Source organism: Onychostoma macrolepis, chromosome 04 (genome assembly GCF_012432095.1).
Source record: "Onychostoma macrolepis isolate SWU-2019 chromosome 04, ASM1243209v1, whole genome shotgun sequence".
Lineage (NCBI taxonomy): Eukaryota > Metazoa > Chordata > Actinopteri > Cypriniformes > Cyprinidae > Onychostoma > Onychostoma macrolepis.
Genome location: NC_081158.1, coordinates 1,326,316 through 1,345,026, shown reverse-complemented (window position 1 = coordinate 1,345,026; position 18,711 = coordinate 1,326,316). Strand labels below are relative to the sequence as shown.

At 37.4% G+C, this 18,711-nt stretch overlaps 1 long non-coding RNA gene across 1 annotated transcript; it reads left to right on the top strand.

Annotated features, from left to right (window-relative positions):
• The first annotated feature begins 11,805 nt into the window (after positions 1 to 11,805).
• LOC131539494 (uncharacterized) lies at positions 11,806 to 16,753 on the top strand. Its single transcript, XR_009270887.1, has 5 exons — positions 11,806 to 11,856; positions 11,992 to 12,090; positions 16,290 to 16,373; positions 16,488 to 16,576; positions 16,664 to 16,753. It is a non-coding gene; the product is annotated as an uncharacterized LOC131539494 (long non-coding RNA).
• Positions 16,754 to 18,711: the final 1,958 nt, after the last annotated feature.

The following is an 18,711-nucleotide window of genomic DNA, read 5'->3' as shown; positions in this document are numbered from 1 at the left end:
TAGACACTTAACAGTTTGGATTGATGTATAACACTTATTTGTGTGACCAAAATCAACAGAGTATTTTTAGTGTCTTTTGCACTGATCTTAAAAAAAACAAGTTGGTATCGACAGCGATACAGCCGACCCCAAAGAGTTAATAAGATTTCTCAAATCACCTGTGTTTCCTGCATCTCTGTCAGCAGCTCCCATTACAAATTTTCTTGTAACTTCCCCTGTTTTAGGTATTTTATTTCTAATGCTCCTGAAATCACAGTACAATTTATCAATATTTGTTTGCAATGAAAGTTCAAAAGTTGTTTGAAATAGTTTCAGCCCATTAGTTCATGTAAGTGATGTCACCGATTGACCCCACAGTGCAGACTTTTAGGTTAAATTAATTAGCTTATAGTGACTTCCATTTATCTATTGACAAAGTAACAGTAAGAGCAAGCAACAGCACGCACATCGATCTCAAATGGGTGCTTGACTAAAAAACAAGTAGAAGCATATTAGAAATGCATAGTCGGCAACACCAAAGCTCCAAATGTATCAAAGAAATTTATTTAAAAAAAATTTCATAGTGTGTTACGTTTCGAGCACGCAGTCTCTTCATCAGACAAATCTACAACACTGATATGCCTCTCTTTATACCTCCAGGTGATCAAAGGTATAAAGAGAGGCATATCAGTGTTGTTCATTTGTCTGATGAAGAGCCTGCGTGCTCGACATTTGACATCTGGCCCATGTCATGTGTGCCGTCTTAAACCCAGTACCATCTCTGCCAAACCCGGGCCATGTTTGGCCCACATGCTGTATGCCAGTGCCAGATGAATGCCAGCTGTGCCAGATGCATGCCAAATCTGGGCCAAATTTGTTTGCTGACTGGGTATGTTCATTAACAGAAACGTTTAGCTATGAATTAATGGAGAGAAATAATTTTCATGGGCATTATATGTTTGTTTCACTAATGAAAAAAGTTAGAGGGAAAGTCTCTAAATTCATTTGGGTTGTAAAACAGTCTCATCTTAATGATTTGTCTATGTTGCAATGGTAGTCAGAGGCCTGTGGGCGTATTACAGAAAGATCTTATCTTTAGAATCCTATCTTACCTGTTATGTAACCAGGGCAATTTCAGTTAGGACCTCATTTAGGACGAAAGCTATTGAAAAACAACATTTCCTAAGTGCATTATCTATAGGAAAAGGGTATTACAGAAGCATCCTAACTAAACAAAAAATCATAAAAACTGTCTTAACTTTAGGATAACCCAACTAGTGTCCTACTTCAAGCCTTTTTGAAATCCAACTGTAAAAAAACACATTACGTTAGCCCTTTATACAAGATGAAGAGCAACAACGTTTGATGGTAGAGAGACTTTGGGAGGAGCCAAATAATGTTCAAGTTCTTTATTGTCATTACGCTATATGTGGAGACATACAAATGTCATGCCTCACAGGACCACAGTGCTACATATAGACACAAATAAATAGTACAGTATATATAGTAATGCACCAGTTGTGACCAACATTACAGGGGCCAACCCCTTATGAAAATTTACCATGGTTTTACAACAAATTTAACCAAAAATATAGCTGCAAGCAGCAATTACGGGGCCAAGCACTACAGAAGCAAGCAACAGACCAACTGCAGAAATGAGTAATTGATGACATTGTACAATGCTTTTAGTCAAAACGGCTGAAAAATCATATATAAACCTATAGCAATATGATTTATTGGCTTATCACATTTGACCAATAGGTGGCGTTGTTCGATGTGGAGTGTTCTGTGTGACGTGACAATGGCACACACAAAGTTTGGTGTCAATATGCCAAAGCATTGCAGAGATACAGCCTCAAGTGTCATTTTGGCATCATGCTTCAAATTCGTTGCTGTGGTATGCGTGGTATAACTTTTGGTCAGCATGGTATGAAGATGATATGATTCCATTTTGGTGAAAATCAGACAAACGGTTGAGGAGGAGTTCGAAAAAGTAAGTTTTCAACATAAATCAAAATGGCGGCTATGACATAATTGGTATATATGTTGTCGGCATGACCCACAGAATAATTTGAGACCAGTTTCATTACAATAGGCTAATGGAGTCAAAAGTTATTAGCATTTTTGGAAATTTCATTATTAATAATTAATGAATGGTTTATTACTCGACCAATAAGTTGCGCTGTTACCAAACAGATGTGGCATGGTCAGTGTGAGGTGACAATTTCACGTACAAAATTTGGTGTGAATCTGTCAAAGTTTCGCTGAGATACAGCCTCAGATGCAGTTTGCCATATTTGCAGCAAATTCGTTGATGCGCTAAACGACAACCGTTTGGTATATCGACACGAAATCCATAACTTTTTGCCAGCATGGTCTGAAAATGATCCGAGTCAAATTTGGTGAAAATCGGACTAACGGTCTAGGAGGAGTTCGAAAAAGTAGGTTTTCAACATGAATCAAAATGGCGGACAGGAAGTTCAGCCAATTATGGCAAAATTGGTATCGATGTTCTTGGTATGAACCAAGGAATCTATCAACATCAGTTTGATTACAATAGCCTAATGTAAACAAAAGTTATTAGCATTTTTAGAAATTTAATTATAACATTATAACACCCCAAACTTTTTGAGTACCATCAGGGCATGGTGCCGAAGAAGCATACCGAGTTTCGTAACGATACGTCAATGCGTTCATAAAATATAGCATTTTACTACAAAATTCAACATGGCCGATGCCCAAAATGGCTGACATGGGAAAATTGTTTTGACCAGTTTTGTGATTTTTGGCCAAACCATTCACAAGTTATAAGCAAAAATATGCATTTTTCGTATCTCCTGACGAGTTCGAAAAAGTAGGTTTTATGAACAATTTAAAATAGCGAAAAAACTAAACCTTACAATTTTTGAAATTTGGAATTCATTTGACTCGGTTTGAGGATTCAGAGGAAAATGGAATTTTCATTTTGTGGCTTACGGATCAAAAGTTATTAACATAAACATGAGTGAAAGTTTGGACAAGTGGTGGCGCTAGAGAGTTTGAGTTAGAGACTCCAAATTTGTTGTGGTTACTATTGACACTATCCTCTATCAGTGTGCCAAATTTGACAACTTTCCCGCAATCGGTTCTATGGGCTGCCATTGACTTTGCGGCAGAAGAAACGGAAGAAGAATAATAATAAGAACGCTAACAGAAACAATATGTGCCTCCGCACCTTCGGTGCTTGGCCCCTAAAAACATGGTTACTATAGTTAAACCGTGGTAACCACAAATTAAGCATAGTTTTGCTACACTAGGGTGACCATACTTCTTTTTCCAGGACATGTCTTGGCCAGGACTTCTAAAATGCCTAAAATGTCTGCATTTTGGCTTTGTTTTCCTTTTGACGTCAGGTGTGTTCGCACAAACCAATCGGTGTATGACATCAAAGTACCGTGAGAGCGATTCGAAAGCACAAGGAGCATCTGCTCTCTACAGGTCTCATGGTTCTCTGATGTCATACACTGATCGGTCTGCGCAGCGCCGCTTCAAGTCGAACACACCCACGCTCTCTACAGTCCTCATACATTATGTATATGTGTTTTTGCCACCACTGAGAATTACCGGTCATTATGCAAGTTAAAATCAAATCATTGTTTCTCCATTTTGATTTTATGTTTACCTCAGCAGCCACTTGCGTGTAGTTGGTTGCTTGCTAACAGATGTGACAGTTATTGAACTCGTTGGAGCGGTTTAAGATTTTCTAACTAGACCATAAGATTTTGTAAGATAAGATAAGAATCCTAAATCCACTTAAGATTTCCTTCTCTAGTATAAATTTGTGAAAAATCCTAAATTCAATTATAATATCTTAAGTTCCTCTAATATGCCCCCATTCTGCAACTGAGTATTAGTTGTGGCTTAGGGCAGTGCATTTCAAAACATGTTCCTGGAGAACCCATAACACTGCATATTTTCAACGTCTCCCTAATCGAACACACCTGTTTCAACTCATCAGCGCATTACAAGAAAATCCAGAAAATGTAATGGGTGTGTTAGATAAGGGAGACAAAACACTGGCCCTGGGGATTGTTCACAGACAACTTGGCACCAAGTTTTGTGTTGGGTTAGGGTTTTGGTGGATTCATTAAAAATACTGAATAATTGTGTGTATGATTGGATCAACCACTGCAGCTATCAACATAGTGTTCATAAGAATAAATGACACATAAATTCAGGCCTGTGGGATCGTAAGTCACATGTATCAAAAGAAAAAGTGAGCCTAGTGTTTTAGTGTCAAATATGACCTAATAGCTATTACACATATAACGTCTACACTTAAAAACATATCCAAAGTTTCACATTAATTAGGTTGAGGATGTCATAATTATAAATGGACTATTTGTTTTTGCACATGACTCTAAACACAGAGTTTAACAAATAAATTATGGTTAATAAGTAGTCAATTAGTTGAATGATGTTTGTTTCAGACCATTTTAGTCTGTCCACACCAGTACTTCGACACCAGGGTTTTAGGTATTCACATGGCCTGATCCAGGAAATCAGCCACCTCTACAATTGTGCATTCATCTTAATGAGTTATACCTTAAAGGAACACTCCACTTTTTTTGGAAATAGGCTCATTCTCCAACTCCCCCAGAGTTAATAAGTTGAGTTTTACCGTTTTTGAATTCATTTAGCCGATCTCCGGATCTGGCGATAGCACTTTTAGCATAGCTTAGCATAGATCATTGAATCCTATTAGACCAGTAGCATCGCGTTCAAAAATGACCAAAGAGTTTCGATAGTTTTCTTATTTAAAACTTGACTCTTCTGTAGTTACATCGTGTACTAAGACCGGCGGAAAATGAAAAGTTGCGATTTTCTAGTCTGATTTTGCTAGGAACTATACTCTCATTCGGCGTAATAATCAAGGAACTTTGCTGCCGTAACATGGCGCGGCAGGCGCAGTGATACGCGGCGCCTGAAAGTAGTCCCCAGCCAGGTACCTGGTTATAATATAGCTGGGGACTGCTTTCAGGCGCTGCGTATCACTGCGCCTGCCGCAGCAAAGTTCCTTGATTATTACGCCGGACTGGGAGTATGGTTCTTAATCATATCGGCCTGAAAATCGCAACTTTTCATTTTCGCCGGTCTTAGTACACGATATAACCACAGAAGAGTCAAGTTTTAAATTGGAAAACTATCGAAACTCTTGGTCATTTTGAACGCGATGCTACTGGTCTAATCGGATTCAATGATCTATGCTGTTATGCTAGTGCTATCGCCAGATCCGGAGATCGGCTGAATGGATTCAAAACGGTAAACTCAACTTATTAACTCTGGGGAGTTGAGAATGAGCCTATTTCAAAAAGTGGAGTGTTCTTTAAGAAACCAATTTGGAAAAAAAAAAAAAATGTTTAGCTTAAATATTAGTTTTTAATCAGGTTACAAAGTTGTCAGACTTTCTTGTGTAAATTTTATAGTTACTCATAACACATTATTTATTAATTTAATTAACCAATAAAATAATTTGTTTAGCATCAGCTCATATTCAGTTGTTAGCCAACATATGTAGGTGAACTATTCCATTACTATTGGACAATATACAGAAAGTGAAACAAGCTTACAGCCGAAGTTTTAGATTGTAGTTTAAATTGAACCTTTTTATTTTCCGGCATGTGTCACAGTAGGCCAACTGTGGTTCTCAACTTCATCACATGGCTGCAAGTACAGATATAAACCATAGTCTGACTATGAAACCAGACCAAACATTTTGCTAGAACCTTAGGACACGTTTACACAACAACAATGTTCTAAAAACTGACAACAGCATTGTCAAAACAATCCTTGTTCACATGGATCCATGAAGATGACTAAAAACACTGTATTATGCATGTCAGGCCAGTAGCTGGCAGTGTCACTTGGTAAACAAACACTACACACCTGCTGACATACTCTTTTTGAACACATAATAGGCACGGCTATGCATTTTCACGAATTAGAGTTTACATTGTTTACACAGATGTGATACCATTTTCAAAAACTTTGAAACCGGTTTTCAAATGTTTGCCTTTTCCGGCTAACAAAAATCCATTGTCATGTAAATGAACAGCCAAAACGGTGGATTCATTAAAAATATGAAATACTGCTTGATTTTGTTCTCTATTGTACGCGTGTTATGCTTTGGTTTTGGTTAATTTATATGTGATTTCTTACTCTGTCAATTTTGTTTTACTAGCTTTTCTTTAAAACGTTGTGAATAAGAGCTCTCAGATGAATGTCTTTACATAAAAATAGTGTGTCATAAAAATGGCTAAATAAATAATGTTTTGAAAAAAATCTTATTGGACCATCCCTATCAATAATGTTAGGTGAGAAAAAGTTTGACACCATGATTGGTGATCGTGATCTATGTCAGCCAATACATCTTCCAGTGATCGATGGTCGACCCCAAAACTTCTGATCGGAGCACCGTAATTTTTTTACCAAGCTATATATACTCAAGTTAAGTAAAAGTTAAAGAGGTCAGCTGGCTTGACTCTGAAAGTCTTGACTGAAATTGTAATCAAATGAAGAAAATATTAAATTTGAGATGACTGCTTGTGTTTGCATCATCGTTATCATCCAGTACCCAAAATACTCATTTAAAGTAAGTCATGAAATATTATCGTTTTTTTTTCTTTAAACTCCTCCCCCCACATTGAAGGAATTTCAACTTTGCCCACCAAGAAAAAGTTTTGTTAAACCAGCTTTAAGGTAACTCAGAGCATCTTTATTTGCTTCCTCAGCTTCAGCGGTTCTTCTCATTTCCTCATTTCCTTAAGCAGTCTTATTTATTTTCATTGATTCATCTCTTGTCTTCTCCGCCTTTCACACCAAGGAAAAGTTTTGTCAGACCAGCTTTAAGGTAACTCAGAGCATCTTTATTTGCTTTATTTGCTTCCCATGGTCGCACATTGCCATAGACTTTGTCACGTCCGACATTTCCGACCCTGCATCACACTTTGGGCTCAAGGGGCAGCTTTTTGCTTATAAAAATGTGAGAGGCAGCACGGTGGAATGGAAAAGAGAACAGTGGTTTTAAAAAAGTAACTCCTTTGAACTTGACACAATGTTTTAAAATGCATCATTATGCGTGATGAGCGCGCACCGTGGTAGAATTTCAGAAGAATTTCAACTCGCCTGGAATCCATGGAGATCACTGGACTGAAAGTGTCCACCTCACTGAAGCCCTAGCGCTGGAGTGTCTGTCTGAGCAATCCGCTTTGAAGGAAATACTGGTTTATTTAACAAGCCTAACTGGCTGAAGTCCCCTCCCAACCAAATGTGCCTTCTGTGTCATCTGAATAGTATGTTATAAAAAGCCAGGAACATTTATGAAAGTATGCTGTCAAAAATGTGCACATCATCCTAGTTATTTATTGTAGTCATATATAAATCATTATCTTGAAGAATAAATATTCCACTGCATAAAAAATGTTTTCATGCTTTTCATAGGTTTTATTTTTGTGTGAGTGCTTTAAAAATATTTTTGCTGATTATTGAGAAAATTATGATGAAATAATTCACATTTTCAATTGAATTACTGAAGAAGAAAAAAAAGTAGTATCTATCTTAAATGAGGGGGATACATGAGAGGGAACCCTGGTCAGTGATTATCCAAGATAATAAATTAAAGAATAAATGTACAATACATATAATAATATTAACACTTATTATATTCCACTCTGGGCCAGATTTACTAAGCGGGGTAAATTAGCGTGAGAGCGCAATTCCAAAAAAGTGCTAATGGGATTGAAAATTTCTGCGGGTGATTTACTGACAATGCGCATTTAAAGAGCACATATGCAGGCAGATCATCTCCATAATGACCAACACAATCTACCAAGAGCAGCGCAAATTAGCATTTGCATTAAGACATGATGCACTATGCACTCAACCGTGTAGTGTATGAATTATAGTATCCCAAATGGATCACTAACGTTTTTTTGCTAACCAGAAACTCAAACTGTTCCCCAGTCGATGGTAAATGATATTTAACGGCTGTAACACAAAGCCAAACTATCACCAAAAATGAACTCATTATTTTTGTTATTTATACTAAAAGTACCCGCCATGACCAGTACAACCCCAGTCACCGTCAGGAGGCAGCGTATTTGTCTCCGCAAGAGAATGTTGCTTGTACGATCCAAAATAAATATGGTTGCGGCTGTGGCTGCTGGAAATGTAAACATGAGCATATAGTGGCGATAGAGGCAAACACAGCAACTGACTTAAAGCACTCAGCTGCTCGGATTGAGTTGTAGGCAAACATTAATGCCTTGAATTTTATGCGAGCAGCTATTGGTAGCCAGTGCAAATTTATAAACAGAGATGTGACGTGCATTATTTTCGGCTCATTAAAAAATTTTCTTTCTGCCGCTTTCTGGATTACATAAAGGTTTGTAAAGGTTTAATAGCACTGGTTGGAAGACCTGCCAAGAGAGCATTGCAATAGTCCAGCCTGGACAGAACAGGAGTTTGAACAAGGAGTTGTGAAGCCTGTTCTGGAAGAAAGGGCCTGATCTTCTTGATGTTGAATAAAGCAAATCTGCACGACCAGGCAGTTTTAGCAATTTGGTCTGAGAAAGTCAGCTGATCATCAGTAATTTCTCCAAGGTTGGTGAAAGAAAGGTTGGACAGTGAAATTGTGATGAAATGATGGGTTTGATGGTGCAAGGTTGAGTTGAAGGTTTTAAGGACGGTTGAATCTTTTATTTTAACCATATTAAATAGTACTCTATCCCAAGGCACCGTTCCCTTAAGCTTAACATTATTTTTAGTGATCTCCGACTGGCAAAGTCGAATATCATTAGCGCCTACGTGGATAACAAGCTTACTGAATTTACGTTTAGCATTAGTCAGCACTTTTAAATTTGTCAAGATGTCAGGCGCTCTGGCTCCTGGTAAACAATGGACTATGGTGGCTGGTGTCTCTATTTTCACGTTCCGTACAATAGAATCACCAATAACTAGAGCACTTTCATCAGGTTTCTCAGTGGGTGCTTCACTGAGTGGGGAGAACCTGTTTGATGTTTTGATCGGAACTGAAGAGTGGTGTTTTGACCCGCAACTAGGCCGCCTCACAGTCACCAAGTTGCCCTGCTGCACAGGCTCAACCGAAACCGAACAATGTACAGGACTCCCTGAGCTAGTCGCATCCAAAGCAGTATCTACAGCCCTCACATTCGTACTATCCTCAAATAAAGTTTGGATGCGTGTCTCTAGTTCTAAAACCTTCTCTGTCAGCCTAACTATTTCCCTGCATTTATCACATGTGAATCCCTCGCTGCTGACAGAGACAGATAAACTGTACATGTGGCAAGCAGTGCAAACAACAATAGCAGGAGAAGAAGCCATTACTCACCGTGATCGATGAATGATACCAACTTAACTTACCACTTACCACTGTTGTTTGATGAGCTCGTGAAAAACGGAGCGAGAAAAAAAAGAAAATAATAATAGGCACGAATAGAAACGCAAATGGAATCGCGAGTGACAAGCTAACTGGCTAACGAGCTGCACTCGCGGTTTTAAAAGCAAACGATCAAATTAATTAGATTAGTTTGAAAGATAACACCAGAAATATGGTGGGAATTAAGTTATATATTATCACTTTAGACAAAAGGGAGTGAAAGTAAGGTAGAGATTCAATAAAAAGCAAAGGTACACAGAGCTACAATCACAAACCTCTCAGCAGCACAACAGACTGAAGCAATCCAATGTGTAAACATGCTAATAATGTGAGTTGTGATAGTAGGTCAGGTGGGCTGTAACACTATACATGGACACACATTTAACCCCCTGGGGTCGACAAACGCGTATACGCGCTTTGAGGCAGATTTTCCTGATAAGGCCGAAATGAGCTTGAATTACTCTGCCATTTTTGATCGTACAGATAAGAGCAATACACCATTCGAATCTGTAAGGGGTCTACTTTTATTTGTATACACTCATAATAACAACTAAACTTTGTGCTTTTGAAGAATAAAGAAAACAAACAGGGTGCGCTCTTGGTCTTCTCCGTCTCCGCGAACTGCTTTTTGAAACACGTCACTAAAATGAACTGTAACTCAGCAAATACTTCACACAGAGACATGAGAAATATATCTATAGAAAGCTTGACATGTCTACTGTTAAATGAAGTAAGTCTTACCGAAAACAAATATTCGGTGATAAAGTAATCCGTATGAAACCAAGGACATGTCCAGTTTTTCCGTCTGGTTTCATTATCTCTAATTAGGTCACGCCCACGCGCTGCTCGCGCTATTGTTATTACAAATCTCCACGCGAGCCACGCGGCATGTAAACGCTCACACCACCATAAACAAAGAAGCAATGCGTTCATCTCGGATACTTTTCAGTTTTGGAAGAACACGCTGAGAGGAAAAAGAGTTATATTTACCTCAGAAACGCGCTGAGAGGAAAAAGAGTTATATTTACCTCAGAAGACGCTTATTGTTTTACCTCACAAACAGAGCGCGAGCGCAGCTGGAGCCGCAGAGTAGGAGATACTTTATACCGAGTAAGTAATGTTTCTTATTGGCATTCAATAATGTGTTGTTGTGACAAAGTTGAAGGCATTTACTAGGTGACCTTTTCCCAAACTATAACTCCAGAATAAAATGTGTGAAATCGAGTGCACGATGTGAGGATAGTTATATGCTCTATAAACAATGATATAAAAGTAATGTCTAAGAAAGTTTAGACCAATCTTTACTGTGTTGCTCACGTCTGTTTTGTTTTCTCATGCAGTTTCTGCTGTCTCCTGTTTTCCTGGGATCCAGTTTCCTGCCACTGTTTTGGATATTTTGGATATTGCACCCACTATGTCTTGACTCTTCTGTTGTTTATTTGTTTGTTTGTTCCTAATAAACTGTTTAACTGCACTCGCAAGTGAATCTCAAGTTATTTTATGTGATAGTTATATGTATACACATTTCTTTTTTCCTCACATTCTTTCTTGTAACTCTTCTCTCTCAGTCACACACCTGACTGAATGGCTCATTATGGAGCTCATTATGTGGGCCTTTGTCTTCTCAGGTGTGAGTCACGCCCTCTTGCATAGAGCCTTTCCACTCAAAAAGTGACTTAGAAAATTTAAATCAATATATTTTTTTCTCTGAATGAGTGAGTTAGATTATTTTCAGATCATTTTGAAGCAAATATTCTAGGCTACAAGATCCAGTTCTCAAAAGTCTTGTGAACAAATGTTCTGTATGTGTTTTATGGCCTTATTTCAGTTTTTTATTTTCGTTTTTTCGTTTTTTTCAAACCACGCATAAACATTGTTTTCTCAAAAACACAATCATGTACGTACATGCTGCTCACATATTATTGTAGCCCAGTTTGTGCTGAATACAGTGTTTTTAGACTTTAGCCATTAAAATATTTATAAGCAACTGAAAAAAGCACAAATGTCAGGGTATGTCAAAACTTTTCCGGAGTCCCAAAACACCCTCAGATCCCAGAGGGTTAAATTTGGTACAAATATTTTGTTAATCAAATGTTCTTGTTCACAATAATTTATATTTTTATATAAATAAAAATGAATGATAAATACGCCTTTCGTATGGAATTAAATAGCAAGCACTTTGAGTGTCTTGTTCATCATTTTTATATTCATATAAAAGCAACAGAACTGAAATCATATTATGTTTACCAGCAGCACAGCATATGAGTGAGAATAACGCAATATCTGCCTTTGATCTCGTTCTACTTCCGTCTTGACTGCGCTTATTTCACTCCTCCCCTCACTGCAGCCGCCTACTCTCGCCTACATTTCAGGTGAGGCGAGGCACATCTCAAACAAGCCTTATGAATGCAATGCCCAATATGGGAGCTCTAGTAAAATGGGTAATATCCTGAAACTTGTGCTTAGAACGGCACATAACCCTAGTATATCATACATATATAGAAAAAAACTCACGCCATAGTGTTGTTAAGACATCTTAGTCAAGTTTACATATGATGTTTTTATGTATTTTTCAGATATGGTGTAAATAAGATTTAGAGGATTTATTTTGTCCCCTTGTGGATAAAGGCCTGAAGTGTGTGCTGATTTTTGGAGTTCCAGCAAAAGTTGCGAAGGTTGGTGAAAAGTTTTAGTTATATTTAATTTATATTACAGTTTCAGTAATATTGTCATCAATAATGTAAGTCGTAGTATATTATGAAGAAGTTAGGGCCGTAAAGCTATTACAATTTTTAATCAAATTAATTACACAATGTGGTGATTAATTCAAGTAATTGCACATCAATTTTGACTTAACACTTTACCCCTGAAAGAAAATGTAATGTTATTATTGTGTTAAATGAGAGAGGCATCAAATAGACATTACAAAAAGTAGCTTCAGAAAGAAAGATTTTATTAGATTCAACATAGAATTTATTACAGAGTTTTAGGCAACAATGCTCATGATTTTTTTTTCAGAAGCTGCATCTGAATCAGTATTTAGATATACACTATATTGGCAAAAGTATTGGGTCACCCCCTTCTAATGAACAGGTTTGACTACTTTAAGATTTGTACTCATGGAAATTACTAATGTTTAAGCATGTAATGATCTTCTAGGGAATTGTGTGCTTCTAATTTTAAAGCAACAGTTTGGACAGGACCCTTTTCTATTCTAACATGACAATGCCTCTGTGTATAAGGCAAGGTTCAAAAAGAAATGATTGATTGAGTCAGTGTGGAAGAACTTGACCGGTCTGCAGAAAGCCAAGTCCTAATCCCAGATGAACACCTCTGGTGTGACTTTAAATGCAGATCTTGAGCCAAAAACTATTTACCAAACACCAATGACTTGTACATACACTATATGGACAAACGTATTGGGACACCTCCTTCTTTAGAACAGAAAAAGGCACTTCCAAAACCGTGGCAACAACGATGGAAACATAATTCATGTATTTAAAAATTGTATTTCCATCTCTTTTGCAACAGTTTTGGAAGTGTCTAAAATGACTGTACCCATATGTCAACCGGACTTAATTAACCTCCGAATCTGTGGTGGCATCACGGAATCGCCGAAAATTCCGTGATGGGCTCACAGAAGTGATACCAATGTAAGTCAGTGACAGGCTTCAGCCGTGCTCCACGCACGGAAACCCTTAGCATCAATATGCCGACGCGATACTGGGAAATTTATCGTCATCATTATTGTTCAGAACTGGGTAGGTTTAGGGTAGGGGTGGGTCAGGTACTCCAGTGAAAGTATAACTGCATCGGAGTCACTCTTTTTACGTGGTCCGATGCAGCGCTGGTGTTGAACCAGTGAATCCGTGCATGGACCACGGCTGATGCCTTCTGTGAGCCCATCACGGAATTTTCGGCGATTCCGTGATGCCACCACAGATTCGGGGTTAATTAAGTCCGTGAACATTACACGGAATTCTGTGAGATCAGGTTGCATATGTACAAGTCATTGGTGTTTTGGCTCAAGATCTGCATTTAAAGTCACACCAGAGGTGTTCAGCTTGGATTAGAACTTGGCTTTCTGCAGACCAGTCAAGTTCTTCCACACTGACTAAATTATATTATATCATTATCATTATATGCTTAAACATTAAGATTTGTATATTAAGATCTAAAGTAGTTAAAGCCGTTCATTAGAAGGGAGTGACCCAATACTTTTGGCAATATAGTGTATTTACAGACTGTTTATTGCAGCGTAGATGTAGCATGAATACATTCACACTGCAATTACAATTGTATAAATAATTCTATGAGATTAATGGATTTTAAATGGGTATTAAAGGGATAGCTCACCCAAAAATGTAAATTCTGTCGTCACTTACTTTGTTGTTTCAGACCTGTATGACTTTCTTTTATGGAACATAATTTTTTTGTTGTTGTTCATACAATGAAAGTCAATTGTACAATATTCAATAACAATTCAAAATATCTTCACAATTCTAACTGGCATTTTGTGGTGATTACTGGTTGTGTGCAGATTTTGAACAAGTCTATTGGATGTGTATATTTGTGTAAAATATATGTTCATTTTGTCCAGTGTAATAGTGAATCACAGCATGCCTCGATGCTTTTAACTCAATGAGTTTTTTTCACTCATGTTTGCAGCATTTTTCAAAACTGTAGTGGAAACTAATCGGTGCTGAAACAGGGGTTTTATGTCATTTAAATGAATTAATAATTTTAATGTGATATTTTTCCCATAACTAATTGACCTGATGAAGGTCAGTCCATGCTAAATATAGAAATGTATTATTACAAGAAACAGCAACGTTGCTGTTTCTTGTAATAATAAATTTCTATACTTAGCATGGACTGATAGTGTGCGGGATTATATATTTTTTTTATAATTAGACATCATAACATTAAAATGCACAGTATGAAACAAGAACATTTCGGTCCACTGACCTTCATCAAGCATGCCTGATGAGGGTCAGTCCATGCTAAATATAGCAATGTATTATTACAAGAAACAAGAACGTTTCGGTCCACTGACCTTCATCAGGCATGCCTGATGAGGGTCAGTCCATGCTAAATATAGAAATGTATTATTACAAGAAACAAGAACGTTTCGGTCCACTGACCTTCATCAGGCATGCCTGATGAGGGTCAGTCCATGCTAAATATAGAAATTTATTATTACAAGAAACAGTTGCTGTTTCTTGTAATAATACATTTCTATATTTAGTATGGACTGATAGTGTGCGGGATTATATATTTTTTTATAATTAGACATCATAACATTAAAATGCACAGTATGAAAAAAAAAAAGTTTAAAATTCTAAAGATACATTAAAAGATTCTAAACATACATTTATCAGTGCTATTAAATTATAATTGTTTTTAAAAATTTACTTAAAGAAGTGTTTGATCGTGGAAAAAGCAATCAAAATGTAAAATTAGGGGAAATTAACATTAACAAATGAACAAACAATAAATAAAGAAATAAATGTACTAAATTTATTAATTATTAAATTTATAAATGTTCTACATTTATTATTATTAATAAATGTATTAAATAAATATAATAAACTTTAATATTGTCTGATAACAATATGCTACTGATAATCAATATTGCATTCCAGTTTTTTGTTTTAGTTTTTTTAGCAAATAGTACTTCTGACAAAACACACAGTTTTTTCATATGACAGAAAGACTCCCTATAATGGTGGCTGCCATGTTGAGATCACATGACCATCTGAACACTACTGGCTTATAATTTCTTATTTTTCATTCCATTCACATTTTTATCCAAAAACATTACTTTAAGGGTTACTCCACCCCAAAATGAAAATTTTGTCATCAATCACTTACCCCTATGTCGTTCCAAACCCATAAAAGCTTCATTCATCTTCAGAACACAATTTAAGATATTTTTGACAGCTCTCTGGCCCTCCCATAGACAGCAATGTAATTAACACGATTAACGTCCACACGCACCACACGCGTGGCCCAGCTGACACAGAACAGCGTACGCTGTTTGTGTGCAGTGGATACTCTCCAAAAAGGAGGAGGAGAATTGTTGAATAAATTTGTTATTTTTGTTTCCTTTGCATACAAAAAATATTCTCGTAGCTTCGTAAAATTACGGTTGAACCCCTGATGTGACATGGATTATTTTACCGATCTCCTTGGACGTTAATCGTGTTAATTACATTGCTGTCTATGGGAGGGTCAGAGAGCTGTCAGAATGCATCAAAAATATCTTAAATTGTGTTCTGAAGACAAACGAAGCTTTTATGGGTTTGGAACGACATGGGGGTAAGTGATTAATGAAACAATTTTCATTTTGGGGTGGAGTAACCCTTTAAAGGGATAGTTCACCCAAACATGAAAATTCTGTCATTTACTCACCATCAAGTAGTTCCAAACCTGTATGAAAGTCTTTGTTCTGCCTAACACACAGGAAGATATTTTAAAGAAAGTTTGTAAAAGATTTGTTTTGGGGCAACATTGACTTACATAGTAGGAAAAAAAAAATACTATGGAAGTCAATGGTGCCCCAGAACTGCTCTGTTTCCCACATTCTTCAGAATGTCTTCCTTTGTGTTCGGCAGAACAAAGATATTCATACAGGTTTAGAACTACTTGAGGGTGAGTAAATGATGACAGAATTTTTGGGTGAACTATCCCTTTAAGCATGATGCAGCATCCATATATAGAGCCCAAGAGCACCGTTGTAGCTGCCAGTGAAAAGGCAAATTACACATTTAAACATAAACAAATAATGAATTGCCTGGCATTTTTAAATAAACTCTTTACGGTGATACTACCATAGTGTGTGATTTGTGACTTTATCTATGGCACCTTTAAGAAATCCTGCATGAAGATGGCAGCTTGGATAATGCTGTCAGCTGTTTGGGGTTGGCTGAAGTAGCTCTGGCTTATGCTCGAGCAGGTTAGTTCTAAATTCTATTAATCTGTAGCCATTTACACATAATATGTGTATTTTTGAGTAATAGGTATAAAGAAGTCATAATCACATTCTGTCAATGCTTTTTTCTTCCCCTAGGATGCCATATCATCACCCCTTCAGATATGATGGATGGACGAATTGCAGCCATTAAGCAAGCTCTAATCGCCAATAATCTTGGAAACAAGGTTGAGAGAAATCTCACTTCTGGTTGCAAACAAAAGTGTTAAATTGAATACAGCAGATACTGACTCGATCTCTTTTTCCTTTCTTAGGTGTCAGTGCTGAGCTACAGTGCTAAATTTACCTCTTGCTACTATGGACCATTCAGGTAGTGTACTTCTAATGATTCCCTTTAGAATGCAATAGTGGACCACCTTCTAAGTTTTTATAAATGTATAGATGATGAAAACAATAGGATGAGTTTATTTTTGTAAACCAATTTTAAAAATCCTATATATGTGACCCTGGAGCACAAAACCAGTCTTAAGTCGCTGGGGTATATGTGTAGCAATAGCCAAAAATACATTGTATGGGTCAAAATGATTGATTTTTCTTTTATGCCAAAAATTATTAGGATATTAGGTACAGATCACGTTCCATGAAGATATTTTGTAAATTTCCTACCGTAAATATATCAAAACTTCATTTTTGATTAGTAATATGCATAGCTAAGAACTTCATTTGGACAACTTAAAAGGCGATTTACTCAATATTTAGATTTTTTTGCAACCTCAGATTCCATATTTTCAAATAGTTGTATCTCAGCCAAATATTGTCCTATCCAGATGATGTATAAATCTCAATTTAGAAAAAAATGACACTTAAGACTGGTTTTGTGGTCCATGGTCACACACACACAGTACCGTGTTTTCTTTACTTCTCTTATTTTTGTTTGCAATCAATACGGCCTGTGCATAGTAACACTTCATTTCTTTTTTCAAATCGATTATTAACAGTTACACGATTAAAACTGATCTTGAAAAACTGAGCGACCACATTGCTATATTAAACTCTGTAAAATGGTAAGTTGGTCGCAGTGCCATGCACTTAATGCCTCATCTGCAGTCATTCTAGATGCACATTAAAACTGAATTAGCTCACTTAGTCTCTCTTAGTCAAGTGTAGAGAGAGAGACGTTTGGTTCTGATTCTCCTCCAGAGTGCTTCTGCATCATCTAGTCATTGATGATAAGACTGCGTGACTTATTTAGTCACTAGATAGTGTTAACTAAAAGGACTGAATTATGAAGTAGCACTCTGGGTAGACATAAGCAATTGTGAGACTTAATAAAGTCTCAAAGGGAGGAATGAAGAAGATTTTTATTGTTAAAGATCTGAATTAATCAAATATAATCAAGGGGAATCTTGCCATTGATATATCTATTTAATCTTCCATTATGTTCGAAGGCCACTGTGTAAAAAGCATCTACGTGGCAAAATTGTGCAGACAAGAAAACATCTGGAGAAATAGGGGGGCTTTTTCCTTTACCATAACAAGTCTAGAAGGTCTCTTCTCCTTAGGGAGAAATATATCTAGGAGGTCTCTTCTCCTTAGAGAGAAATATAAAATTGCATACGTAAGTGAATTATGGAATTGTATACATAAGAGAAACTCCAAATGTATAAGAACCCGCCTCAAAAACTTGTGTATATATACCAGAGCCCAGAGGCATTCGGGAGACTCTTCTGCAGAAGGGGCCTCGGCTTTATTCTTGTTAAATAGATAATAAAGTCTATCTTCTGGTATCAAACTCCAAGACTGAGCGTGGTTCTTCGAATGAGCGGCGGAAGACACTACAATATCCCCACTAATGGCGACTGCGTACTGCCGGAACCGGAGGAGGACTCCTAGCAGTGAGGCACCGAGGGTAGGACCTGGAAGCAACTGCTGGTTAAGGGAGACACCTTGGTTCACAAAGGAACAATTGAAGACCAACCTGTATTTGCTGTTTTGGTGCACGAGGTGGTGTGGTATGAACCACGACTCCTCGTCTACCTGCTGGCCTTCTGGTGGTACCTTGACAACATACCTTGAGTCAAGGAGCTTCTGTATTTCAGCTTCGTACACCTTAGCCCTCTCGGGGTCTCTACTCAGGCGCTTCTCAGTATTGCTGAGGCTGGACAGAACGGATTCCATAGTCCCCTTTAGCGGTGGAGCGTCTGGAGCACGAAGGAGTGGAGTAGCGTAGCGCCAGACTCAATTTCTACTCGTCGCGTCCTGGTCTCCAACATGTCTGCAGCCATCTGATCCTGTTTAGACCGAGTTATCACTTTCTCGCTGAGAGGCGGAAGGACATCGACATGTTGATAGACAGGGTCTC